This window comes from Furipterus horrens, unplaced genomic scaffold (genome assembly GCF_987537825.1).
Source record: "Furipterus horrens unplaced genomic scaffold, mFurHor1.1.pri manual_scaffold_3, whole genome shotgun sequence".
In the NCBI taxonomy this organism is placed as follows: domain Eukaryota; kingdom Metazoa; phylum Chordata; class Mammalia; order Chiroptera; family Furipteridae; genus Furipterus; species Furipterus horrens.
The window spans coordinates 105,555,043-105,581,273 of record NW_028327173.1 but is presented as its reverse complement, the minus strand read 5'-3'; the positions used below and the strand labels follow the sequence as shown (position 1 = coordinate 105,581,273).

Sequence of the window (26,231 nt, the reverse complement as noted above, 5' to 3'; positions counted from 1 at the left end):
GTGTGAGGGAAAGAAAGCTGGTGAAAGGAAATGGGCAAAGCCTTGAAAATGACAGTTTTCCTAACATTCTAGGAAATAATGAGTAGCAAATTACAATTCTTTCCCCCTAAGGGGAGGTGGCAGGGTGGCTAGGCTGGAGCTCAAGTCTGGCTAAACACAGCCCCCAGTTCCTACTCTGCATGGGCCAGGCTTATGTGCCTTTCTAATGGTACATCCTCCCTCTCATGGACAAGTCTCCTTTCACCCCAAGACTGGCAGAAAATCCATGACACAGGGCAAGTCTCTTCCTCCTCTGTCTGCATTGGTGAGAAGAGGATTGTTTGTATATATACAGACCCAGGGAAAAACCCAGAGACTGAAAATCGACTTCCCTAAGTGGAGGGCAGGGAAAAGACTGAAGAAGAAGGCTGGCCACTCCAGTCTGGTAATTAAGAGAGTTTATTAAGGAAACTTACATACAAGGCATGTTTTGGGCATCTTGGCAGGGTAAAGAGGGGATAGTCACAGGTACTACTATGTGAATGCCACCAGATACAGAAATTACTTTGCGTGCTTGACCAGGTCAGGATGACAACCTGTCCCAGGAAGCAGCATGTAGCAGGAGGCAGGGGAAGGGGGTACTATGTCAGAACGAACATCAGCTACCATCAGACAGTCTCTAAGGGGCTTTGCAGAAAGCTACCTCCATTCTAGCCCTGGTCCAGCTTGCAGAACAGAAAGCAGTTGCATCATGGATCAGACTCTACTTCATAAGGATGATGAGCTCCCAAAGTCCCAGCCTCTCCCAGCAGAAGCTTGGAAGCATGCGAAGGAGTCAGGAACTGGAAAGTTGGAGGGGACCAGAGGGTACTCAGACTGCAAGCACCAAGTGTCCCAAATTGGGCCAGGTACTCTCACAGATTTATTTCCTGATTGGTCTTTACAATCTTCCTTCCCATCATTGTTTAACAGTGTGGAAACTGAGGCACAGAGAGGTTAAGTAACTTGCCCAATATACCACAGCTAGAAAGCAGCAACTACAGAATTTGAATGCAGGTGCTCTGACATTTTTGCTACCTCACCTGATTTGAGCTGCCCAGTAGAGGGGAGAGAAAAGGATTCCTACATTGGGGAAGATGTATTAGTTATTCACTATTGCACAAAAATAACCCCAGAGGGTATAGGGGGGATAAATGGTTAATGGAAAAAAAAAACAATAAAAATTTAAAAAATGAAAACAGTACCCCATAACTCAGCAGCTTATCACAAAAACGTTCATGACCTTAGTTTCTGAAGGCTAGGAAACCAAGCACAGCTGATAGGATTGGTTTTAGGTCAGGGCCTCTTGTGAGGTCACTGTGAAGGTATTGGGGTCCATTGAGGGTTCACTCACAAACTTACACATTGGTCAGAGGCCTTGGTTACTGTCCATATGGATCTTTCCAGAGATCTGCTCCTAACATAACAGCTGGATTCCCCCAGACCAAACGGGGTGGGGTGGGAGGAGAATAAGAACATGAACAAGCAGGAAGCCACAGTGTCTTTTCTTTCTTTAAGTATATTTTATTGATTATTCTGTTACAGTAGTCCCAGTTTCTTTGCCTTTTGTCCCCCTCCGCCCCATGTCCCCCTTCCCTCCAGCAATCCTACCCCCCTTAGTTCATGTCCATGGGTCGTGCATAAAAGTTCTTTGGCTTCACTCTTTCCTGTGTTATTTTTAACTTCCCCTTGTCTATTTTGTATCAACCAGTTATGCTTCTTAGTCCCTGCACATTTCCCCCATTTTTCCCCCTTTCCTCTCCCAGCTGCTAAGCCTCCAAAGGATCACCATATCTATGATTCTGCTTCTATTCTGGTTGTTTGCTTAGTTTGTTTTTGTTTTCATTTTATTTTATTTTGGGGTTCTGTTGTTGATAGTGTGAGTTCGTTGTCATTTTAATGTTCATAGTTTTGATCCTCTTTTTTTAAATAAGTCCCTTTAAAATTTCGTATAATAATGTCTTGGTGATGATGAGCTCCTTTAGCTTTACCTTGTCTGAGAAGCACTTTATCTGCCCTTCCATTCTAGATGCTAGCTTTGCTGGATAGAGTAATCTTGGTTGTAGGTCCTTGCTTTTCTTCACATTGAATACTTTTTGCCAGTCCTTCTTGCCTGCAAAGTGTCTTTTGAGAAATCAGCTGATAGTCTTATAGGCACCCCTTTGTATAAGTCTTCTTTTCTCTTGCTACCTTTAAGATTCTCTCCTTTAACCTTTGGCTTTTTAATTATAATGCGTCTTGGTGTGGTTCTCTTTGCGTGTAACTTCTTCAAGACTCTGTGCTTCCTGGACTTGTATGTATATTTCCTTAGCCAAATTAGGGAAGTTTTCCTTCATTACTTTTTCACATAATTTTTCAATTTCTTGCTCTTCCTCTTCTCCTTCTGGCACCCATATGATTCAGATGTTGGCCCAGAAGTTCCTAAACCTCTCCTCGTTTTTTTAATTCTTGTTTTCTCCTTCTGTACTGATTGTTTATTTCTTCCTTATGTTCCAAATCATTGATTTGAACCCTGGTGTCTTTCCCTTCACCATTGGTTTTGTGTGGATTTCTTTTTTTCGTTTCACTTAGCCTAGATGTCACTTCTTCCCTTCTGCATTTGCCATACTCAAGCATATCTGTCAAATCTGTGAGCATCTTTATCATCAGTGTTTTGAACTCTGTGTCTATTACGTTGTCTGTCTCCTTGTCGCTTAGTTCTCCCACTGGAACCTTGATTTGTTTCCTCTCTTGGGCCGTACTTCTCTGTTTCCTCAACTTGACAGGCTCCTGTGTTTGCCTGTGTCCTAGTTAGAGCTATCGCACCTATTATGTTGTAAGGGGTGGAGCCTTAGGTATTCATCAGTGTGGGGGGAGTCCCATTTCACCACATTGTGGTGCTGTATGTGTGGGAGAGGTCTGAGAGGGAACAATGCTGCTTGCTCAGTACTCGCCTCTTTTCCAGGCACTTTCTCTGCTTCCCATATGGCGCTGATGCCTCTCTAGCTGTTGCTTTGGCTGTGGTTCCCAGAGTGGGTGGGTCTGCAGATATTCTAGGACTGTGGGGGCCCTCTAAACAAACACTCTGGTGAGAGATCAGCAGTTTCTTCCTCTGCCCCAGTTCCCACTGGTTTTCATAGTCAGAAGCAATGAGGTTTTATTTTCCTTGTCGCTGGAACCGTGAGCTGTGCAGCCTGGTGTGATGCTGGGAGCGCTCCCCAGGTGTCCCTCCCTACTTTAAAAAAATGTGTTACTCCCTTTCTCCCAGCACGCCACTGCCGCTGCCACAGCTGCTTCCATATCGCTTCCTCTCTGTCCCAGCTCCGCCCCTCCTACCTGTCTGGATGAGTATTTCTTCTTTATGTCTTTGTTTGTTGGACTTCCATGCAGCTCAATTTTCTGGAACTTCTGGTTGTCTATAGTTTTGCGGTAGTTGTATTCCCTCTTAGTTGTGGAGGGAGATGCAGCATGTCTACCTACACCTCCATCTTGGCTGGAAGTCTGCCACAGTGCCTTTTAGAGCCACCTCTGAAGGGGAATTGGTTCCATTTCTTGAATTATCAAAGGATTTTCCAACATTAAAAAACCACAATGGAAGGTGAGTATTTGGGAGGCAAATTTTGGAGGAGAGGAAATCAGGAATCAACATAATGAAGCAAATATGTGGAAGGACCTTGAACAGGAGAGCCTGATTTATTTCCTGGCATACAGCAAGCACTTAATAAATGTTAAATGCTGCATGAGTGACGATTTTTCTGAGATTATTTTCAAGTCTTTGGCCATGGCCTTAAGAGAAGTCACCACTTTACAAGACTCTCCTGAAGGTTGAGTGGGATTATGGCTCTTAGGGCTCTTTGTAAATTTAACAATGCTAAGCATGATACCTAGAGGTAAACGTGGCCTGAGAGAGAGATCTGCCATCTAGGAGTCCCTGTCCAGGCCAGATACCTCTTAGACTGAGTCCCAGGTCCTGGGGCAGTGATTCCAGCTAACCATTTTTCTCTCCATCCCAGTCCAGCCTCCTCACCATGTCTCACCCAGTTTTTGCTTTCCCCTTGGGCCAGCCAGGACAGGACCTAGGAGTCCCAACACCAGCCAAGCCTCTTCCTTCAGGCTTCTCCTATGCTGGCTCTGGCCTTATGGTTGGGGAATAGGAGTTTGCATCGCAGATCCAGTGAGCGGTGCCATTTGGGGACAAAAGCCATTAACCTTGTATGGAATTCAGTTGCTTTCCTAGCAAACAGACCAAGTCATCTGAATCCTGGGAGAGAGGAGGACAGGGGATATGCTGGGCCTAGAATGAGTGAGAAAAGGGGTCTGTAGGAGGAGAAGGGGCTGCAAAAGAAGCCATTTGTGCTCCTCCATTTCCCCAAGAGTTGGGTGTTACCACTAATTCTCCATCTCCTTTTCACACTCCAGATGCCAGTATAGTTAAAAGTCACTCACTTGGGAAAAGTTAGTTCCCAGGAGAGTGCTTGTCCCCAAAAGACTTCCTTCCTAAGAGCCTGCTGTGATGCTTGAAATACTCTGTTATTGTTTCCACTTTTGGATAAGTTTTGACCTCTGAAGAGAAGATTATTCTTTTAATTCCAAGGTGAGAATTGATAAAAAATAAAAATAAAAAAATAAAAAGAAAAGAACCAGAATATTTGAGAACCTTGGGGTGAGAATGAGGCAGGAAAGTTAGAATAGGGAACAAAGGCCCCAAGTTCTACCCCTCCCCTTTTCCATCTTAGTTGGAACAACACAAATGTGTCCTTCACTGATCACCTGTTCCTGGCTTCCCTGTTCCCAATTTTCTGTAATTGAAAAAACAAACAAACAAAAAAGGAATCACTATCTGTTGATCTGGAGAGGAGGCACTAGGATAAGCCCTGTCGGTAGTCACCCCACCAGCATCAGCAGCCCAGAAGTCAAGGACTACTTTATTCCCACCCTTCTTGCCCACATTTAAGAAAAACCTTCCACCCAGACTCTACCAATGTGTCTCATTCTCTAAGGCTGCCCGCTCTCACTTCTTGAGTACATACTATCTACCACTTTAATAACTTCACTGTGTTTTGCTAAATATTTGTTATGCTCTCAAATTCCTTCTTGGGCAGTGACAAGAACCTGGATTGAGTTGTGGCCTCCTTCAGCTTCCCTGGGTGCCGCCTGGCATTATGAGGAAGGTTTGGAGCTGATAGAGTGAGTGAATGTAACAGAACCCCTGGGCTGCTCCGATTGAAACAGAACCCACGGGCTGTTTAGTTAGGGGTCCGATTGCCCGCCGCCAGAATCATGACTCTGAATACCAGAGTTCGGTGAAAAGGAAAAGAATTGTTTATTTACACAAAGTCCTGCCTCCCCCTCCCACACCTGGCCAGTCTTAGGAAGGTCAGAAACACCGTTTCCCTACTTCCTAGGCACAGTTCAGCTTTACCAGTAGCTGCCAATCACTCAGTTCTGATTGGGGAGGTCCTTTCTGTGCTGTGGTGCCCTCCAGCTCTCAATGCAGGACCGCCTTGATTCTCAGCCTCCTTGTAAACTGCCTTCTTCCTGCAAACCACATGGATCTCCTCTCCTTCTCAGAGCAGCCTGGCAAGAGCCTCTTCTTAAAGCCGCCTGGAGACCCCTGCTCCAAGCCAGATGGAGGGAGCCCACAAGAGCCAGAGAGTGAGGGCGTGAGGGCCAGAGAGAGCCTGAGAGAGAGAGCCTCCTAGAGCCAGAGCCAGCCCAAAATGTCTGCAGCTCCTTCTCTCTTCCTCCCTGCCTCCTCTCTCCCCCTGCGTCCTCTCACGCAGTGGGTGTTGCAAACAGTTCTGACCATTCACAGAACCCTACGTAGGCTGTCTGCTTCTTCCCTACCAGCCCACAGTCCAAGATCCCTCCCATCTTCCTGAGTCTTGGAAGTAAAGCGGATCTTTGCAACAATGTATCCAGCCACTAGCTCCAGGCATGCAAGGGCATCCTGAAAGCTGCTTCCTGCTGCCTATCTCCCAGCCGCAAACTCTGGGGTTTGTTTTTGGACTCCCCTGTTTCTGTAACATGAATAGTTACCAATTATAGCTGACATTTATTTAAGACTTACTGCGTGCCAGACACTCTACGATGCACTTACATGTACTAACTCATTTAATACAACAAGCACTCTCCTATCCATTTCATAAGTGAGGTAGAGCTAGATTCCTGGTCAGTGTGGCTCCAGAGACTGTTCTTAATCATGGCACTGGACTTCCTGCAGGAGGAAAGGGAAGCAGGGCAGAAAGCCATCAGCTACAGGCCTCCCCAGCTACCCATAATGAAGGTCCTGGTACTCCAGAGTAGAGTTCTGCTCTGCTAGGTGTTTGCCTGGGATGGGGGCACCAGGGGTGCTCTTCCTCTTCCAGGTATGACCTGGGGCAGAGCTAGAATGCTTAGTTTATGCCTTCCTAGAATTATGACTATTCTTCAGGGATGCACTGAGTTTTTCTACTATTTACAAAATCCTGCTCATCTAACACCCAGAAGCAATTAGTGGGTGGTTAAGAGTATGGACTCTGGAGCCCAGCTTCTTGGGTTTGAGTCCCAGCTCTGCCACTTGCTAATTAACTGTGCTCTTGGTCTTCGTGCTTCAGTTACCTTTCCTGTATAATGTGAATGATGATAATGATAGTAATACTTCCCTCTTGGAATTGTCTCAGGTTATCCGTCAGTACTTCCATGGGATTAACACTTCTACTTTTCAGAAATTTAATTCCCTTGTCCCAGGCCTCAGCTACTGAACAGTAAAGCTTGTAGGCAAACACAGAGGTGGGGCACAGAAAATAGAGAGAGCGGGGTATCAGCCTCCATGGGATGACCAGAGCTGTTTGTTGATGGTCAGGAATGCAGACCTGGTGGTTTTATTTTGCTTGTGTGTGACTTAGCATTTTCTGCTTCATTTCAAGGGGGAGTGGCTGTATCAGCTTTTCTGAATGTTGTATATATAGAGCCCTTCTACCATCACTTTCTGTCAGACTTACGATTAACAACGTAATCTTGTTGCTGTAGAGGCTCCTAGGGTTTGGAGCACTGGGAAGAGGCCAGGAAATAGTTCCTTCTTCTGTTGGTCACCTGTTTTCCTTTCCAGGGTACTGAGAGTAAAAAACAGCTCTTACCATATAATATCCCTGTAACCTTTATCCTCCAGCCTGCTGGTCCAGAATAGGGCCTTCAAATCAAGCTGGGTGATTTGGAGTTCCTCCAAGTTCAAGGAGCTATGTGGTCAAATCCCCTGTATGGCCACGACAGCCCCCTGTCATCACCACACAATTAATTATGTTTTCCCTTCTCTTGAGCAAAAGGTGAAGTTAACCAAGTGTGCCTGCCATCTATTGTTCTGAAGTAAAGCACAAGGTGACCTGTTCGAACTGTCACAGAAGATACATTTTATATATTTCAGGAAGAGAAAAGAACATACTTTGTTTATAAGATTCCTGGAAAAACTCTCTCTCTGCCCAGAAATTATACATACTTTCTGATTACTGCCCTGCCCAGTGAATCTGCCTTGGGAAAGAGTTATGATTGGTTGTCACCAGCTCCCATCGTTTCTGCCCCCTCCCAGGGAAAAGTCATGGGGAAAGGCAGAACTCCTCCCCTCTCTGAAGTAGTTGTCTTGTTGTACCCATAGATCTTCACTGCTGGTTGGGGCACATCTTTCATATTCTTCCCTGGAGTGCACATGTTTTAAAATAAATAAATAAATAAAAGAAACCCCAGATATCATGGTTTTGTGTGACAGCTGTATGTTTTTAAATATTGTCAGTTGTTTCAGTTGCCTCTTTCTGGGTAACAAATCACCTTAAACTTTGTGACTAAAAATAACAAAGATTTAATATTTCTAATGCCTCTGTAGTTTGACTGGACTCTGCTGGACAATTCTGCTTCATGTGGTGTCAGCTGGGTCACTCATGCGTCTGCATTCAGCTTGGAGTCTGATTGTGTCTGGACCACTCAAGATGGCTTCACTCATCTGGTGCCTCAGTTGGGCTGGTTGAAATGGCTAGGGTACTCTTCCTCTGGTTTTTCACGATGTGGTCTCTAGCCCAAGCTTATTTCTTGGGTGGCTTCATCCCGAAAAGATGAAAATGGGGGCTTAAAGGTTTCATAAGGCCTAGGCCTGGAACTCACACATTATTGCTTCTTCTGCATTCTATTGGTTAAACCAAGATGCATGTCCAGCTCAGATTCAAGGTGTAGCAAAATAAACTCGGTGGAAAGCCTGACCGCATATACAAGCACTGGAGCCTGTAGAGATGGCAGCTATCTGTATAGACAGTCTACTACATCAACTAACTCATACTTTAGAACACACATACCTGCAGGTCAGTGTGACCCATGCTTACAACCTACACTTGAAATTTGTAAGAAATTCACCTAAAAATCTTTCGTGACTAGGGGATTTTTATGGCAGAAGGAAGGGGTGGGGAGTAACAGGAGTAGGAGACCCTGGCCTTTCTCTGGTGTTTATGTGGTCTCTGTTCATTGAGGAGAAGAATGTCAGGAATTAGGCACTGCCCATGCCCGGCTATTATTATTTCCTCCTTATTAACCTACTTTGGGATCGCTTCCACTCATCAGCCTGAATTTCAAAGCTGCCCAGTCATAACCGGGATGGAAGAAGGCCAAGTGATCGCTGAAATCCTTTTTAATACCCTGGTGGGCTCACCAGCTTTGTCTTTAGCCTAAGAAATCATTGCAGGATTTTAATCAGGCCTAACTTGATTAGATCAGTTCTTTGGAAAGCTCAAATAGGATGCTAAGAGGCTTCTGTTTTAGTTACCAGCTTCTGCATTACAAATTATCCAAAAGTTAGTTGTGTAAAGCAATAGTTTATTAGGCACACAGATACTGTGGATCAGGAATTTAGGCAGGGCACATTAAGGATTGCTTCTCTCTTCTCCACAATGTCTGAGAGTTCAGCTGGAAAACTCAAAGGCTAGGAGCTGGAATAATCTGAAAATTTGTTCACTTGCATGTCTGTTGGTTCTTGCTGGTTTTCAGCTGAAAGCCTCAGATCGCCACATGGGAGTCTCTCCATGTGGTCTTTCCTATTGAATTGGTTTGGGTTTCCTCACAGCATGGTGGTGGATTCCAGGGTGAGCATCCAATACAGAGAGAGCCAGGCATAAACCACACACAGTGTCACTTCTGTCACATTTTGTTTATTAAGGATCTCACTGAGCCCTTCTCAGGTTCAGGGGGAAAGGACGTAGACTCCATTTCTTGATGGGGAATGGCAAGGTCTGAGAGGGTGTGTGGGACTAGACGTATTGTTATAGCCATTTTTGGAGAATATGATCTGCGGCCTCAAAGAGGGGCATGAGTTCAGTGAAACCATTATTGTCCTTAAAAGTGCATTCAAATCTTGAACACAGCCCCTCCTCTGACCTCATCCCCACCACTCTCCCCACACTCATCCGTTCAGGCCTCAGCAGCCTTCTTGCTTTTCAAACATGATGAACACACTTCTGCCTCAGGGCTGTTTTACTTGCTGCTCCTGCTGCCTGGATTACTTGTCCCTTTGATATTCCCCTGGCTCTCTGCCCTGTATCCTTCAGGCTCTGTTCAGATGTCACCTTCTCCAAGAGGCCTCCCTGACTACTCTAAAATAATGGTTCCTTTCCTTCCATCCATGTTGCCTTCTCTGGCTTTCATTTCTTTTCTTTTAAATCCTCACCCACAGACATTATTTTTTTTTTCATTGCTTTTAGAGAGAAAAGGAGAGAGAGAAACGTTGATGTAAGAGAGAAGCGTTGATCATTTGCCTCCTGAATGTGCCTGAACAAGCGATTGTACACATCCAGACCAGGGGTGGAACCTGCAACCTAGGTATGTGCCCTGACCAAGAATCAAACCTGTAACCTTTGGTTGCAGGATGACACTCCAACCAACTGAGCAACACTGACCAGGGTGAGCTTTATTTTTCTTCATGGCAATTGTTATCACTTGGCAAACTGTATATTTTTATTACCTGTCTCCTCCCAGTAGAATGAAGGCTCTATGAGGAGTAGGACTTTGTTTCCTTCCCACCTGCATCTCCACCACACAGAACAGTGTCGGGTACTCAAGTAGGTGCATATTGCTTGTTGAGTGAATGAATGATGGACTTCTTTAGGTGTGAAAAGTCAGCAACCCACCGCCAGGTCCATGGTCCGGAAGAGTGCTTCTTAAAGTGTGATCCAGAGATCTTTGGAGGTCTCTGTTCCCTGGGAGACCTGAGTTAGGGGTTCCCCCATCTCAGTTCTTGTCTCCCTCACAAGAGATAAATTCAGGCAAGAGACAACATGTGTAGTGGTAATGAAATAGCAAGTTTATTTATAAAATACACTTGAGCACAAAGCTGCAAGTGGGCACCCAGCTAGTCTCAGTGCACCACCTATTGGGATTTTATGGGTTTTATGCTTGTAGCCAGTCTCCAGGCACCCCTTCCTCCTCCTTTCTCTGGACTTTGACATTAACATACAGTTTCAAAGCCTTCCTTTACCAGAGAGTGGAAATGATACACAGAGAAATCAAAGACTCCCCTCCTCCTGCACTATCATGGTTTCTCTTGTGATTTTCAGAACACCTGGCAATCTTATCTGACTGGGCTCAGGACTGCTGAATTAATGGGTGGGACATATCTCCCTCCTCCTCCCTGCCTTGGTTTGCTATCTATTCTGCCTAACAGTTTGAAAGACCCTTTCTTGGAGAAGAGGTGCCTGCAAAGTCAAAATTACTTTTATAACAATATTAAGACATTATTAGCCATTTTTGTTCTTATTCTGTCATGAATGTACAGTGAAATCTTCCAAAGGTTGCATGACATGTGATATTGCAGCAGATTAAATGAAGAAGCAGATACATGACTCCAGCTGTCTTCTGTTAAGCCAGACATTAAAAAGATCCTCAAAGGACTTTCGGCCAAGATGGAAGCCTAGACAGACATGCTGCCTCTCTCTCCACAACTAAGAAGGAATACAACTACCTCAAAACTAGAGACAACCAGAAGTTCCAAAAATTGAGCTGCACGGAAGTCCAACAAACAAAGATATAAAGAAAAAAATACTCATCTAGGCAGGTAGGAGGGGTGGAGCTGGGGCGGAGAGGATGTGGTGTGGTGGTGGCAGTAACGGCAGCAGCACTGGCAGTGGCAGGCCAGTGGAAGCGCAGTCACACATTTTAAAAAGTAGGGAGGGACACCTGGGGGGCACTCCTAGCACCATACCAGACCGCACAGCTCACAGTTCCAGCACCAGGGAAAATAAAGCCTCATTGCTTCTGACTGTGCAAACCATAGGGGGTTGGAGCAGAGGCAGAAACTGCTGGTCTCTCAGTAAAGTCTGATTGTTTAAAGGGCCTCCACGGTCCTAGAATGTCTGCAGACTCACCCACTCTTGGAATGATGATCAGGGCAACAGCTAGAGAGGCGCTAGTCCCATATAGAAGTGGTAGAAGTGACTGGAAAAGGGGTGAGTGCTGAGCAAACGGCATTGTTCCCTCTCAGACACCTCCCCCACATACAGTGCCACAACATGGTGAAATGGGTCACCCACACTGACAAATACCTAAGGCTCCACCCCATACAACAAGTGTGATAGCTCTACCTAAGACACAGAGGCAAACAAACACAGGAGCCTGTCACGATGAGGAGACAGGGAAGTATAGCCCAAAAGAGGGAACGGATGAAGGTTCCAGTGGGAGAACTAATCAATGAGGAGATTGCTAACTTGACAGACGTAGAGTTCAAAACACTGGTGATAAAAATGCTCACAGGCTTGACAGATATTCTTAAGTATGGCAAACGAATAAGGGAAGATTTGAAGGCTATGCCAAATGAAACAAAGGAAAATCCACACAAAACCAATGGTGAAGGGAAGGAAACTGGTGCTCAAATCAATGATTTGGAACATAAGAAAGAAAAATTAGTCAACCAGTACAGAATGAATAAACAAGAATTGAAAAAAATGAGGAGAGGCTTAGGAATCTCTGGGACAACTGTAAACATGTTACAGAAACAGGAGAGTCCAAAAATCCCCGGAGTTTGTGGCTGGGGGATGGGGAGAAGGAAGCAGCTTTCAGAATGCCTCCACATGCCTGAGGCTGATGGCCGGTGTCTTTCATTATGTAAATTGCTATAATGCATCCAAAGCCTCAGGTGGATGGGAGGAGCCTTGAACCAGGTGATGGTATGGAAAGCACACAGAGCCTACATGGGGTTTTGCCAATGGTCAGAACTATTGGCAACACCCACTGCGTCAGAGGACGCAGTCAGGGATATATAGGCAGCTGCGAACACTTTAGGGGGGGCACGCTCTGGGGCTGGCTCCCTCACTGGTGAGTGTTCGCAGAGGTGCTCTGGAGAAGGAGAGGAGATCCATGCGGTTTACAGAAAGAAGACAGTTCGCAAGGAGGCTGAGAATCCAGGTGGTCCTGCATTGAGAGCTGGAGGACACCACAGCACAGAAAGGACCTCGCCAATCAGATTGAGTGATTGGCAGCTGCTGGTAAAGCTGAACTGTGCCTAGGAAGTAGCAAAACGGTGTTTCTGACCCCCCTAAAACTGGTTAGGTTTGGTAGAGGGGAGGCAAGGATATGTGTAACTGTTAAATAAACAATTTCTCTTTCCACTCAAATATAATATTCAGAGTTGTAATTTTTCGCCGGCGGGCAATCGGACCCCTAACTAAAGAGCCTGTGGATTTGTTTTCAATTGGAGCAGCTCAGGAGTTCTGTAACAATTATACCAACATCTGAATCATAGGGGTGCCAGAAGAAGAAGAGGAAGAGCAAGAAATTGAAAGCGTGTGTGAAAAAATAATGAAGAAAAACATCCCAAATTTGTTGAAGGAAATGGATATACAATTCCAGCAAGCAAAGAAAGTCCCAAAGAAGCTAGACCCAAAGAGAATCACACCAAGACACAGCATAATTAAAATGCCAAAGGTTCAAGATAAGGAGAGAATCTTAAAAGCAGCAAGAGAAAAGCAGAGAGTTACCTACGAAGTAGTGCCTACAAGACTATCAGCTAATTTCTCAGAAGAGACTTTGCAGGCAAGAAGGGACTAGCAAGAAGTATTCAATGTGATGAAAGACAACCTGCAACCAGAATTACTCTATCCAGCAAAGCTATCATTTGGAATGGAAGGGCAGATGAAGTGCTTCCCAGACAAGGTTAAGTTAAAGGAGTTCATCATCACCAAGCCATTATTTTATGAAATGTCAAAGAAACTTACTTAAGAAAAAGATCAAAACATGAACACTAAAATGTCAACATACTCACAACTATCAACAACTGAATATAAAAAATACAAACAAAATCCAACTAAACAAACCAGAATAGGAACAGAACCATAGGATGGGGGTCATTTGGAGGGTTAGCAGCTGGGGGGGGGGGGAGAAATGGGGATATGGTGCCAGGATTAAGAAGCATTATTGGTTGGTACAAAATAGACAGGGGGAAATTAAGAATAATATAGGAAAGATTGGAGCCAAAGAACTTATATGCATGACCTATGGACATGAACTAAGGGGGGTGGGATTGCTTGAGGGAGGGGGTGTACTGGGTGGAGGGGAGCAAAGGGGAAAAATAATTGGAACTACTGTAAAAACATAATAAAATATACTTAAAAAAATAATGAAGGAAAACTTCCTAAATTGGCAAAGAAAATAGACATACAATTCCAGCAAGCATAGAGCTCCAAAGAAGCTAGACCCTAAAGGATCACACCAAGAAACATCATAATTAAAATGCCAAAGGTTCAAGTTAAGGAGAGAATCTTAAAAGCAGCAAGAGAAAAGCAGAGTTACCTACAAAGGGGTACCTATAAGACTATCAGCTGTTTTCTCAAAAGAAACTTTGTAGGCAAGAAGGGACTGGCAAGAAGTATTCAATAGGATGAAAAGCAAGGACCTACAACCAAGATTACCTATCCAGCAAAGTTAGTATTTAGAATGGAAGGGCAGATGATGTGCTTCCCAGACAAGGTAAAGCTAAAGGAGTTCATCATCACCAAGCTGTTATTCTATGAAATGTTAAAGGGACTTATTTAAGAAAAAGAAGGTCAGCACTATGAACATTAAAATGACAACAAACTCACAACTATCAACAACTGAATCTAAAAAATAAAAACAAAAACAAACTAAGCAAACAACCAGAACAGACAGAATCATAGGTGTGGGGAACATTTTCAGGGTTATCAGCTGGGGGGGGGGGTAGGGGGAGAAATGGGAACATTGTGCAGAGTCTAAGAAGCATAATTGGTTGGTACAAAATAGACAGGGGGAAGTTAACAATAATATAGGAAAGGGTGAAGCCAAAGAACTTATATGCACGATCGATGGACATGAACTAAGAGGGGTGGGATTGCTGGAGGGAAGGGAGGTACTGCGCGGAGGGGAGCAAAGGAAACAAAATTGGGACTACTGTAACAAGATAATTAATATACTTTTTTTTTTAAATCCTCAAAATGTAAAACAATGCCATGCCTCACTACTTTTTGTTTGTGTTTGTTTTGGGAAATAAAATTATTTAAAATAAAAAAATTTATGTTAATACGTAATGAGTTTATTAGTGCTATTTTATTTATTTTTTAATTGTCAGCTGAGGATTTATTTATTATTTTAGAGAGAGAGAAAGGGAGAGAGAAAGAGAAACATCAATATGAGATATAAACATTGATCAGTTGATTCTTGTATGTGCCCTTGTTACAGGAACAGGGGAGTCCAAAAACAAACCCCAGAGTTTGCTGCTGGGAGATAGGGAAAAGGAAGCAGCTTTCAGGATGCCTTTGCGTGCCTGAAGCTGGTGGCTGGAAACTTTGTTGCACAAAGATCACTTTGAAACTTCCGAGACTCAGGAAGATGGGAGGGGTCTTGGACTGTGGGATGATGCGGAAGGAGCCTACAGAACCTGGGTAGGGTTCTGTGAATGGTGAGAACTGCTTGCAACACCCACTGCGTCAGAGGACACAGTCAGGGATATATAAGCAGCTGCAGACATTTTAGGGGGTGCTCCCTCCATGTGGCTTGAAGGAGGGGGCCTCCAGGCTGCTTTGAGGAGAGGAGATCCACGCAGTTTGCAGGAAGAAGGCAGTTTACAAGGAGGCTGAGTATCCAGGCACTTCTGCATTGAGAACTGGGGGCACCGCAGCACAGAAAGGACCTCCCCAATCAGAACTGAGTGATTGGCAGCTACTGGTAAAGCTGAACTGTGTCTAGGAAGTAGGGAAACGGTGTTTCTGACTTTCCTAAGACTGGCCAGGTCTGGGAGGGGGAGGCAGAACTATGTGCAAATAAACAATTCTTTTCATTTTCACTAAACTCTGGTATTGAGAGTTATAATTCTGGCGGTGGGCAATCAGGCCCCTAACTAAACAGCCTGTGGGTTCTGTTTCAATCGGAGCAGCCCAGGGGTTCTGTTACACCCTGACATGGTATCGAACCCACAATTTACGTTTGTGCCCTGTCTGGAGATTGAACCTGCAACCTTCTGGTGTATGGCACAATTCTCCAACCAACTGAGCAAACAAGCCAGGGCTATATTGCTATTTTAAATTAATCAATAGATAAATATTTTTAAATTTTCCCAGTTTTAATTTATTAAACTGGGAGTTTACTAAATATTGGTAAATAGATCACATTTAAAAAGTTAAATGGAGTTACCGATAATTTTTGAGAATGTGAAGTGGTTCTGAGACTGAAATGTTTGAGAGGGTAGGAAATAGAGGCTAAATTGTTCTCCATGTTATGAAATTGGGGGTTTTGGAGCTGATCACCAGCAGTTCCAGAGAGAGATGAGGACTGGAAGAAGGCTGAAGGGCCTGGAGCCAGGGAAGAGCTGGAGTGTGCAGAGGAGCCCAGCATCACGGTGGCCCATGCACCTTTGGAAGAATAAGGCCAGGGCAACAGGCTCCGAGTGCAAAGATAACCAAAAATGTTCTAGGAGCAGTCATGTATGATATTTGTTGTTTATTGTTTTAATGGGTCCAAAATATTTAGTTTGTTTGGAGAAATAAGCATAACAGTGTTTTTATTTTCATAGTAAGTTGTATATAATATCTAAAGAATAAAGCAACCAGATCCTTGAAGTCAAAAGTGAAAGGCATAATACTGGCACAAATTAGCTTCAGTTTCTAAAATTAAAAGTCAAGCAGAGAAAGTAATTTTTTTCTTATTAAATAATGAGTAACCACAAAATTACCAATTCATGGAAACAAGGCTGATTTACAGCAAACTAGCTCACAAGAGAATGATAAATAAACCAGATACAGATTGTCAAAGGGCCTGGCAGTCATATCTGAGTGACACGCCCTAGGAAAGGTTCCTGGGAAGCCAGGTAATGACCAGAACTATGGTTGATGGATCTTGAGTCGGTAAGGACATTTGTTATAGGATTTACCTGATACCCTTCCAGTAAATACCTTTTCTGCTCACATTAGCCAGAGTTGGCTTCTTCATGCTTACAACCGAGAACCCTTGGCTACTTAAGGAATCTTCAGCACACAGGGGATACTTACTGCCTTAGGAGCAACTGAGACCATCCAGGGATGAAAGTGAAAACAATAGCTTGAGTGGGCTATGGACAGAGGGATAACAATTTTGCTTTTATTTTGGGAGATGTTTGAAGGATAAATAGAAGAAAGAAGAAGAAATTAAAGGCACTGAGGAAAGAGGACAATTGGAGGATCAAAACCACTAGGGTTAGAAGAGGTGGGAATCAGAGCACAGAGCGTGGGAGGGGATGAGGAGACATATATTGAGTGCATTCATGCTTCTACAAAAACAATACCACCGCTTGGGTGGTTTATAAACAACAATATTTTATTTCTCACAGTTTTGGAGGTTGGAAGTCTGAGATCAGGCTGCCAGTGTGGTGGGGGTAGTGAGGGCCTTCCTCCAGGTTGCACACTTTTTATATCATCACATCGTGGAAGGGCCTAGGGAGCTCTGTGGAGTCTCTCTCTTTTAAAATTTTATTTATTTACTTTTAGAGAGAGGGGAGAAAAGGAGTGAGAAAGAGAGGGAGAGAAACACCAATGTGTGGTTGCCTCTCACACACCCCCAAATGGGGACCTGGCCCTTAACCCAGGCATGTGCCCTGACTAGGAATTGAACCAGCAACGTTTTGGTTCGCAGGCCAGCACTCAGTCCACTGAGCCACACTTGTCAGGGCTCTGTGGGGTCTTTATTATGATCTCTTTTATAAGAACACTAATGCCATTGTGAAGTCTCATCCCTCATGATCTAGTCACTTTCCAAAGACCCCACATCCCAATACTGTCACATTATGAGTTACAATTTCAACATACTGATTTTGGAGAGACCAAGTATCAGCCTATAGCATCATATCGTCCTCCGAAATAGTTAAGAAGGAGGGAAGAATGTAGGGGCATGTTAGTTAGTTTTTCCCCCTCAAGGACTTGAAGTTATCTGCTGAGAATGAATGGAATGGGTAATACTAGGAAAGCATTATCCCCAACAGGCTTTGGCAGTTTCCAAAGGGGTAATTCCAGAAGAAACAAGAGTGCAGCGTGAATATGGGGAAGCAAAAGAAAACAAGGAAATATACGACCATGAAGCGAATGCTTAGGCTGAGAGATCAGCAGGTTAAAGAAAAGGATAGATTAAAACCTAAAAAGAAAGTAAAGAAAGATCCTAGTGTACTCAAGGAAAAGAAGTCCCCCAATACCCTTCCTGCTTATTCTTCCATTATAACACACTACTGGGCCCACCTTACCACATCCTGGTTGAAACCAACTTTATCTACTTTTCCATTAAGGCTAAACTGGTTAGTGCAGTCAATGATAAACTGTCTCTATACCAAGTGTATCCCTTATATAACTGACTGTGTAATGGCTGAAACTGAGAAATTGGGGCAGAAGTATCAAGTGGCTCTAAGGATCCCCAAGTATCTAAGATTTGAACCATTACCATGCACATGCAAAGGAACCTATGCAGATGACTGCTTAGTACAGAGAGTGACTCAGCACAAGTGTTATATTGTGGCCACTGTTGACCTGGACTTTAAACAAAGAATCAGGAAGATCTCTGAAGTTCCCATCAAGTACTTTTCTTTTTTTTTTTTTTTTAATACATTTTATTGATTATGTTGTTACAGTAGTCCCAATTTCTTCCCCCTTTGCTCTCCTCTGCCAAGTACCCCAATCCCTCCAGCAATCCCACCCCCCTTAGTTCATGTCCATGGATCGTGCATATAAGTTCTTTGGCTCCACCCTTTCCTATATTATCCTTAACATCCCCCTGTCTATTTTGTACCTGCCAATTATGCTTCTTAGTCCCTGCACCATTTCCCCATTTCTCCCCCTTCTCCCAGCTGCTAATCCTCCAAATTATCCCCATACCTACGATTCTGTCCCTGCTCTGGTTTGCTTATTTGGATTTTGTTTTTATTTTTTAGATTAGTTGTTGATAGTTGTAAGTTTCTTGTCATTTTAGTGTTCATAGTTTTGATCTTCTTTTTCTTATAATAATGGCTTGGTCATGACGAATTCCTTTAGCTTTACCTTGTCTGAAAAGCACTTTATTTGCCCTTCCATTCTAAATGCTAGCTTTGCTGGATAGAGTAATCTTGGTTGTAAGTCCTTGCTTTTCATCACCTTGAATACTTCTTGCCAGTCCCTTCTTTACTGCAAAGTTTCTTTTGAGAAATCAGCTGATAGTCTTATAGGCACTACATTGTAGATAACTCCCTGCTTTTCTCTTGCTGCTTTTCATATTCTCTCTTTATCCTGAACTTTTGGCATTTTAATTATGCTGTGTCTTGGTGTCTTCTTTTTTGGGTCTAACTTGCTTGGGACTCTCTGTGCTTCCTGGATTTGTATGTCTATTTCCTTGAACAAATTTGGGAAGTTTTTCTTCATTATTTTTTCACATAAGCTTTCACTTTCTTGCTCTTCCTCTTCTCCTTCTGGCTCCCCTGTTGTTCGGATGTTGGCATGTTTACAGTTGTCCCAGAGGTTCCTAAGAATCTCCTAATTTTTTTTCAATTCTTGTTTATTTATTCTGTACTGGTTGACAATATTTTTCTTCCTTATGTTTCGAATCATTGGTTTGAGCCCCAGTTTCCTTCCCTTCACCATTGATTTTGTGTGGATTTTCCTTTGTTTCATTTAGCATAGCCTTCATTTCTTCCCTTATTCGTTTGCCATACTTAAGAATATCTGTCAAACCTGTGAGTATCTTTATCACCAGTGTTTTGAACTCTACGTCTGTCAGGTTGGCTATCTTCTCGTTGCTTAGTTCTCCCACTGGAACCTTGATCTGTTCCCTCTTTTGGGCTATACTTCTCTGTCTCCTCATCTTGACAGGCTCCTGTGTTTGTTTGCCTCTGTGTCTTAGGTAGAGCTGTCACTCCTGTTACGTTGTAGGGGGCGGAGCCTTAGGTAGTTGTCAGTATGGGCGACCCTTTCACCACATGTGGCCACTGTATGTGGGGAAGGGGTCTGAGAGGGAACAATGCGGCTTACTCAGTACTTGCCCCTTTTCCAGGCAGTTCTCCCACTTCTGTATGGGACTAGTGCCTCTCTAGCTCTTGCCCTGGCTGTCGTTCCCATAGTGGGGGGCCTATGGATGTTCTAGGATGATGGAGGCTTTTTAAACAAGCGGACTGTGCTGAGAGACCAGCAGGTTCTTCCTCCTCCCCAACCCCCTATGGTTTGCACAGTCAGAAGCAATGAGGCTTGATTTTCCCCAACGCTGGGACTGTGAGCTGCACGGTCTGGTCTGAGGCTGGGAACACACTTCAGGTGTCCCTCCCGACTTTTTAAAACATGTGACTGCGCTTTCTGCCAACCAGCCACTGCCACCGCTGCTGCCACCACACCACCTCCTTTCAGCCCCGGCTCCGCTCCTCCTACCTGTCTGGGTGAGTATTTCTTCTTCATGTCTTTGTTTGTTTGACTTCCATGCAGTTTATTTTCTGGAACTTCTGGTTGTCTCTAGTTTTGAGGTAGTTGTATTCCTTCTTAGTTGTGAAGGGAGAGGTAGCATGTCTGTCTAGGCTTCCATCTTGGCTGGAAGTCCATTTCTAACCATAGGTAGAACAGTGAGCGGATGCCAGATGATTATGGATCCCCTCGGTTCTAATACTTAAAAAGACTAAGTTTCTCTGGTTTCCTTCAAATACCTTTATCTGTTGCTAGCTTATTACACATGCTACAGAATGAGTTATTATTGCTCCACACATCAGTTTGCTCTGTTATGAGTGGAGTATGCTTAATATACTCACTTTTTTATCTTGTTTTGAAAATGATATTTTATATCAGTTTGATATTTCTTACATCTTTTTATAAATCAGGTGACTCCTCAGACACATACAAAAAAGTACATCATCAGGTAATAGAAGTTTATTAAAAGGATACCCAAGGAAGAAAGTAATACTATTTATCATTCATTTATCAAAAATACTTACTTGGTTTCTATTACATTACAGGTGCTGTTATAGGTGCTAGGGATACAGGGATGAACAACACAAGGACCCTCGGTGGAGCTCATATTCTAAAGAAATAATATTAATCCAGTGAGTGTGCTTATTCATGTCTCCATGGCACCGAGTCCCTGCATAATGTAAGCTCCCCATTGCCTCTGCAGATGGCAATACAGAACGAAACCCATGGCCCCCTGAATGCACTCAGTTGCTGTCATGCCACTCTCTGTATAATGTTGGTGCTCACTGAATGGCAGACACTGCTAGTACCCTCCCTGGTATCCATTTTCCCCTTCTTTTTTCTTTTTTAAAGTATATTTTATTGATTATGTTGTTACAGTAGTTCCATATATTTTCCCTTTGCTCCCCTCCGCCCAGTACGCCCCTTACCTCCAGCAATCCCACCCCCCCTTAGTTCATGTCCATGGGTCGTGCATATAAGTTTTTTGGCTTCACCTTTTCCTATATTATTCTTAACTCCCCCCTGTCTTTTTGTACCAACCAATTATGCTTCTTAATCCCTGCATCATTTCCCCATCTGTCCCCCTCCCCCATCCCAGCTGATAACCCTCCAAATGATCCCCATACATATGATTCTGTCCCTATTCTGGTTTGTTTAGTTGGACTTTGTTTGTATTTTTAAGATTCAGTTGTTGATAGTTGTGAGTTTGTTGTCATTTTAGTGTTCATTGTTTTGATCTTCTTTTTCTTAAGTAACTCCTCTTGACATTTCATAGAATAACAGCTTGGTGCTGATGAATTCCTTTAGCTTTACCTTGTCTGGGAAGCACTTCATCTGCCCTTCCATTCTAAATATTGACTTTGCCGGATAGAGTAATCCTGGTTGCAGGTTGCCTTTCATCATATTGAGTACTGTTTGCCAGTCCCTTCCTGCCTGCAAAGTGTCCTCTGAGAAATTAGCTGATAGTCCTATATGCAACCCTCCTTTAGGCAACTCTCCATCTCTCTTGCTGCTCCCAGGACTCCCTCTTTATCTTTCACCTTTAGCATCTCAATCAGGATGCGTCCTGGTGTGGTTCCCTCTGGGTCTAGATCGCCTGGGACCCTCCGTGCTTCCTGGACCTATATGTCCATCTCCTTTGCAAAATTTGGGAAGTTTTCCTCAATTTTTTCAATTCTTGCTTCCTCATTCTGCACTGGTTGATTGTTTTTTTCTTCCTTATGTTCCAAATCATTTATTTGAATCCCAGTTTCCTTCCCTTCACTTTGGTTTTGTGTGGATTTTCCTATGTTTCACTTATCATAGCCTTCACTTCTTCTCTTATGCATTTGTTGTATTCAAGCATATCTGTCAAGCCTGTGAGCATCTTTATCACCAGTGTTTTGAATTCTGCGTCTTTTAGGTTGTCTATCTCCTCATCTGTTAGGTTGGCTATCTTCTCGTCGCTTAGTTCTCCCACTGGAACCTTGATCTGTTCCCCCTTTTGGGCCATACTTCTCTTCTTCTTATTCTGACAGGCTCCTGTGTTTGTTTGCCTCCATGTCCCAGGTAGAGGTGTCGCTCCTGTTATGTTGTAAGGGGCAGAGCCTTAGGGATTCATCAGTACAGGGGGACCCGTTTCACCACATTGTGGCGCTCTATGTGGGGGAGGGGTCCGAGAGGGAACAATGCTGCCTGCCCAGCACTCGCCCCTTTTCCAGGCACCTCTCCCACTTCCGCACCAGACTGCCATCCCTCTAGCTGCTGCCCTGGCCATCGTTCCCAGAGTGGGTGGGTCTACAGATGTTCTAGGACTGTGGGGGCCCTTTAAACAAGCAGACTCTGCTGAGAGACTGGCAGTTTCTGCCTCCATCCCAACCCGCACTGGTCTTTACAGTCAGAAGCAATGAGGCTTGATTTTTCCCAGTGCTGGGACCATGAGCTGCAAGGTCCAGTGAGGAGCTGGGAACACTCCCCAGGTGTCCCTCCTGACTTTTTAAAACATGTGACTGTGCTTTCCTCTGGCCTGCCACCGCCGCCGCTGCCACCACCACCGCACCGTGTCCTCTCCACCCCGGCTCTGCACCTCCTACCTGTCTGGATGAGTAGTTCTTCTTTATATCTTTGTCTGCTGGACTTCCATGCAGTTTGGTTTTCTGGAACTTCTGGTTGTTTCTAGTTTTGAGGTAGTTGTATTCCTTCTTAGTTGTGGAGGGAGACGCAGTGTGACTGTCTGCGCCTCCATCATGGCTGGAAGTCCCATTTTCTTCTTTCTCACTGATTTTATTGGCAGAGAGAATGTGCCCAGTTAAAAAGCTAAAATGTTTCACTTCCTTGCCAAATAGGAATGACAATGTGATAGTTCAGGCCAATGAGAGATAAATGAAAATTTTGGGGTGGGGTTTTCTGGAAAGCTGATAAAATGAGGGTGCTGACTCCGCCTGCATGCCCTTCTGCCCTTTGCCCTTCCTCCTTCTAGCTGCCTGCAATGCAGCCATGATGGCTGTAGCTGAGAATCCATTTAAAAGGTCTACAGGGAAGGCCAAGAGAGTGCAGAGACTTCTGCCCTGAATCTTATAGTCCACTGAGCCCACTCACTTATTTCTGGACTGCTCATTATATGAGAAAAAGAGCTGTTTTGTTTAAGCCATTGTTATTTGAGTTTTATGTTACATGTAGTGAAGCTAAATTCATACTTGATACACCAAGAACCTGCTGTGTTGTTCCCTGTGATGGCTATGAGAATGACTTCTCACATCTTTGATTACAGGCAATATAACTAGTTGATCAAGGGACCCAGTTTCTGCCTTCTGAAATCCATCACTGCATTTGTGACGAGGTCAAATTTCCTCCCATGGCTGCTTCTGACTAATGAGCGGATGGGATATTAAAACCGGCACACTTCTAGTAGATGGATGGAAGATGGTGGCTTTGGTGAGGAGACTCCCAATGGTCTTGCTGCTCTTTCCTTAGAACTAGACAGCTGTCTAAGATGCTTCCACTTACTCCCTTACTTCCCATCCTTCCCTCCTTCCCTCCTTCCCTCGGGGTCAGACTATAGTGTAGTCTGATTGCTCTCCTGGCTCCCTTCTCATTTTCTTTAAAAAAATTTTTTTTAATCCTCACTTGAGAACATTTTTTTCATTGCTTTTAGAGAGAGGGAGAAGAAGAAAGAGAGAGTGAGAAAAATATTGATGTGAGAGAGAAACATCAATTGGTTGGTTGCCTCCTGTACATGCCCCCACTGGAGGTTGAATCCACAACCTGAGTAAATGCCCTGATTGGGAATGGAACCATGACCTTTTGGTCTATGGGATGATGCTCCAACCAACTGAGCCAGAGCTCCCTCCTCGTTTTCTTTAACAAATCATTCCCTAAAAAATGTTTTGTATATTAAATCCCATCTTGGTTTTAGCTTCTCTGAGGACTTGGAGTAACATATTCTCAAACTTGTTAATGCCTTTTGTGCTTATTTCATATATAGCTAACTTAAGAAAGTAAAACTAAAGCATAGAAATATGAGTGCAAAAGGAAATCAGATTGTTATTTCTATGAAAACTAACTCTACTGCTTTGGAACATTTTGAAAAAGAAATGAGAAGATGTTGTTTAATGGTGTTACATAAAATTTCCCAGGAATGAGAAATTTCCCAGCATTAGGTTATGAGTTTATTAAAAGAATTTACAAATGAGGCTCCTCTTGGGGGGTAGTAACACCACATGGATATCCTCTGCACCGTGGGGCTGGCACTTAGGGGTGATTCAGGACAGGGCAGGATGGATAGGGGTATTGGGTGTGAGTCGCTCCAGATAAAGGGAAAATGCCTTACATGCTTGCCTTGGGGAGAGCAATGGCTTGTCCCAGGAACCATCATGTTAGGGCCATAGAAAGGGGTTGAATAGTCTCTGAGGGGATTTAGGGACATAATCTGTTTTTCCCAGAATCTAACTGGATCTAAAACAGGGGTCCAGCAGCGGTCAGGCATTGTTGTGTCATGCAACAGTTTCTCCTTCACAAATGACTATAGAGTTTCAGTTTTGCAAGATGAGAAAGTTCTAGAGATCTGTTGCAAAACAATGTAAGTACACTTTACTGAATTGTACACTTTAAATGATTAAGATGGTAAATTTTAGGGTTTTAAAAAAATCTATTGATTGATTTTAGAGAGAGAAGAAGGGGGGAGGGAAAGAGAGACAGACATCAATTTGTTGTTCCACTTATTTATGCATTCATTGGTTGATACCTGTATGTGCCCTGATTGGGGATTAAACCGCAACCTTGGTGTATCGGGAAGACACTCTAAACCAACTGAGCTACCCAGCCGGGGACTTGTGTGTGTGTGTTTTAACCCTCACCTAAGGACATACCCATTAATTTCAGAGAGAGAAGAACAGAGGGAGAGAGAGAGGGAGAGAAACATCAGTGTGAGAGAGAAACATTGTTTGGTTGCCTCACCCCCACTGGGGCCAAACTCACAACCCAGGCATGTGCCCTGACTGGGGATCAAACTTGCAACCTAGGTATATGCTGTGACCAGGAATTGAACTTACAACCTTTTGTTGTACAGAACAATGCTCCAACCAACTGAGCCACACCAGCTAGGGCTATTGTACGTTTTTAACCACAATTAAAAATAAGATTGACAAAAGGGGAAAATTGGGACAATTGTAATAAAATAACAGTAAAAAAAAAAAAAAGAAGAAGTAAAACTAGGATAGAAAAAAGTGCTGTTGAGTTTGTCTTGGGGAGACCACTAAAAGATTTGGGAAACTATATACACCCAAGAGTTTGCAATCAGATTGCTTTGCAAGTGTTCTTAAGCTCTTACCCACTTTATAGAACCTGGGAGACTAGACAATTTTTATGGGTATTTTTATGTAATAAAAGAAATGTAGAATTTCAATCAATAGACCCCCCAAAAAAGGCTTGGCATTATATTAAAAAACTGTCAAGTTAACATATGGTTTATATGTTTTAAGACAGTATTCAAATACATATTATTTTAAATGATACTCCTGACTTTTTGTTTAATTGACCAACTTCTGGTCTCAGTTGCATTAGATAAGAGGGCTTCTACTGAAATAATAATATTAAATGTGAATTTATTTGTTGTGCAATTACTGTATACCCAGATGAAAGGCTTGAGTATAATCCAGCCGAAGGATGGGTAGAGAGGAAGGGATATTTTAGGGACCAGAAGTTGGCTAATAAACAGGACTCAGGGGATGATGTCTTTCAAGGTTGAAGGACATGCCAGGGGCTGCTGAGAGGACTGGAAGAAGAGGAGGCTGTAGTCTAGAGGCAAGAGGGGAGGATGGCATTATTGGGTAAAACTGTTCCTGATGATGCTAAGACCCATAATGAGGCTATGGAAACAGGTAGTTGGCTGAAGGAGAGACTAAGCTCACTGGTTTGAGGAGGAATCCTAAGTTCATCATATAGGGTGAGTCATCCATTGACCTCAGAAGTCTCTTAGAGTGGCAGCAAGTTGGTTCTGGAAGCAGCTCACAGTGGCTTATGAGAGCCAATTGTTAAATTTTCAATGTTGTAATCTGGTTGTTAAACATGGGCATTATTAAAAATTTAATTATATTAACATCACTTTCTAATAACTTTATGCCATATATGCCATATTACTATTCATGCTCTCGAATTTTTTTATGTTTCTTGTATCTGTGTGGTGGAAATACTGTACAATAGTGTGCTGTGTGCATATTTGCCCAACCCAGCATTCAGTAACATCATGTTGGTAGCTCGAAATCAGCCATGGTGGAAGTACTTACATCACAAAAATCGGCAAACATTACAAATACAGAGCTTGCTTTATTGTTTTATTAATTATCTGCACTCCTTCATCAACTGCAA

The 26,231-nt window shown here is 43.5% G+C and overlaps 1 pseudogene; it reads left to right on the top strand.

The window, feature by feature from the left end:
- The first annotated feature begins 17,516 nt into the window (after nt 1-17,516).
- LOC150015651 (rRNA-processing protein FCF1 homolog) lies at nt 17,517-20,085 on the top strand (annotated as a pseudogene).
- The last annotated feature ends 6,146 nt before the right edge of the window (nt 20,086-26,231 follow it).